The following is a 2,743-nucleotide window of genomic DNA, read 5'->3' on the forward strand; positions in this document are numbered from 1 at the left end:
GGGGAACAGACAAGTTGCTGTCCTTTTGTTCTTCAGTCTAGTTGTGGAGGACGTCGCTTCACTGGCCCATGTTGGTATTATCATTGCACTCTTCCCTCATGAGGCAGTCATTTGCCAGCCATTGGATGGCCACTCACGGCAGCTCAGGGCAGCTCATGCCTGCTGCCGGCTGCTCACGCTGGTTGCCAGCCACTCACGGTAGCTCACAGCAGCTCACGGCAGCCCACTGCAGCAGGGGCTGCAGCCTATGCCATCGCAGGCGACTCACGGCATCCCAGCTCCAGGTTGAGCTGTTGTTCACCATCTTAGCTGTAGAGGGCACAGCATCACTGGCCCTCATGTGGGATCCGAATTGGGGCCCTGCTGCTCAGAGCTGGCGTCCCAAGCCAACTCTTAACCAATGCGCCACTCGGCCAGTTCCTATCCTACTTTTTCAGTTAATATTTATCACGTGTTTTTTCCCATTTTTTTTAACCTCTTGGTAAACACCACTTTGATGGTTGTGTAGCATTCCATTGTTAGGATGTCACATAGTTAACCAAGCCATTCTCTTATCCATCACTTTCTGGAGTTTCCAAATTTTCTATAAGTAAAACTATGATTCTCAAAAATGGAATTAGTAGGTCAAATTTTGTGCACATTAATACAAGTTGCTTTTCTGAGAGATTAATTTACTCAAAGTATACGAGATTCTAGTCTCTTCACATCCTCCCAGCATTGGGTAGGATCATTGAAAATCTTTGCCTCCTCCGTATCATTCCATTTACATACTTCAAAAACAGGCAACACTAACCATGGTATTAAAAATCAGTACAGTGGTTACCCTAGGATGGAAAAAATGATTGGGAAAGATCTCGAGGAAGATTTCTGGGATACTGGTAATGTTCTACTTCTTGATCTCAGCACTGGTTATAGCGTGTGTTCAGATTGAGAAAATCTGTCAAATTGTACATTTATCATATGTATCATATGCATATGTATAGTTTCTATATGTTACGCTTCAATACTAAGTTTACCAAGCATGCCAAAGCACAAGGAACAAAAGAGAAAATAGACAATTTGTACTTCATTGAAGTTTCAAACTTTTGTGCTCCAAAAGACACCCTCAAAAAAAATGAAAAGACAAACCACAGAATTAGAGAAAATATTTGCAAATCATATATCTAATAAAAGACTTATATCTAGACTATATAAATAACTCTTTAAATTCAATAATAAAAAAGATGACTCAGGGCGGCTGGTTAGCTCATGTGGTTAGAGCATAGGCTCATAACACCAAGGTTGCTGGTTCAATTCCCACATGGGCCAAGGAGCTGTGCCCTCCACAACTAGATTGAAGACAACTACTTGACTTGAAGCTGATGGGTTCTGGAAAAACACACTGTTCCCCAATAAAAATTTCTTAAAAAAAAAAAGACCACTCAATTTAAAAATGGGCAAAGGATCTAAATAAACATTTCTCCAAAGAAGATATACAAATGACCAATAAGCACATGAAAAGATGTTCAACATCATTAGTCATCAGGGAAATGCAAATCAAAACCACAATGAGATACCACTTCCCACACTCCAGGATGGCTATAATATAAAAGACAAACAATAAGGCGTGTTGGGGAGGACATAGAGAAATTAGAGTCTTCATGCATTGCAATAGGAATTGCAATAGGAATGCAAAATGGTGTAGCCACTTTGGAGAACAGTCTGGCAGTTGCTCAAAAAGTTAAACATAGAGCCACCACATGACCCAGCAGCTCTACTCCCAGGTATACAGCCATGAGAAATCAAAATATGTCTACACAAATATGTGTACATAAATGTTCATAGCATCAATATTCATAGCAGCCAAAAAGTGGAAACAACCCAAATGCCCATTTACTGATAAATGGATAAATAAAATGTAGTATATCTATAAAATGGAATATTATTTGGCAATAGAAAGAAATGAAGTACTGGTACATGCTATAACATGGATGAATCTTGGAAACATTCTTCTAAGTGATAGAAGCTAGTCACAAAAGACCATGTATGCATGATTACATTTGTATGACATGTCCAGACTAGGCAAATTTATAGATATAAAGTAGATTCGTGGTTGCCTGGGGGTGGAATAGTGGGGGGAAATGTTTTAAAATAGGTTGTGGTGATGGTTGAACAGCACTATGAAAATACTAAAAGCCATTAAATTGGCCGGCCAAGTGGCTCAGTTGGTTAAGAGTAAGCTTAAGGGGCCGGCCGAGTGGCGCGTTGGTTAAGAGCTGGCTTGGAACGCCAGAGGGCCCCGGTTCGGATCCCACATATGAGGGCCAGTGACACTGCCCTCTACAGCTAACATGCTGAACAACAGCTCAACCAGGAGCTGGGCTGCCATGAGTCGCCGGTGACCACGTAGGCTGCAGCCCCTGTGGCAGTGGGTTGCCATGGGCTACCGTGAGTAGCCAGCAGCCAGCATGAGCGGCCAGCAGCTGCCGTGAGTGTCCGTCCAGAAGCCAGCGACTGATCTGCCTCCCCCAGGAAGAGCGCAATGATGGTGCCAACTTGGGCCAGTGAAGCGATGTCCTCCACAACTAGACTAAAGAACAAAAAGGACAGCAACTTGTCTCTCCCTCCTCCCCCAATTCCCCAGTGCTGCTCCCATTCCCCAATTCCCCAATAAAAATCTTTAAAAAAAAAAGAGCTTAAGAGCATGAATTCTGAGCAACAGGGCCGCCGGTTCGATTCCCACATGGGCCAGTGAAGTTGTGCC

Source organism: Hipposideros armiger, unplaced genomic scaffold, assembly GCF_001890085.2.
Source record: "Hipposideros armiger isolate ML-2016 unplaced genomic scaffold, ASM189008v1 scaffold_28, whole genome shotgun sequence".
Taxonomy (NCBI): domain Eukaryota; kingdom Metazoa; phylum Chordata; class Mammalia; order Chiroptera; family Hipposideridae; genus Hipposideros; species Hipposideros armiger.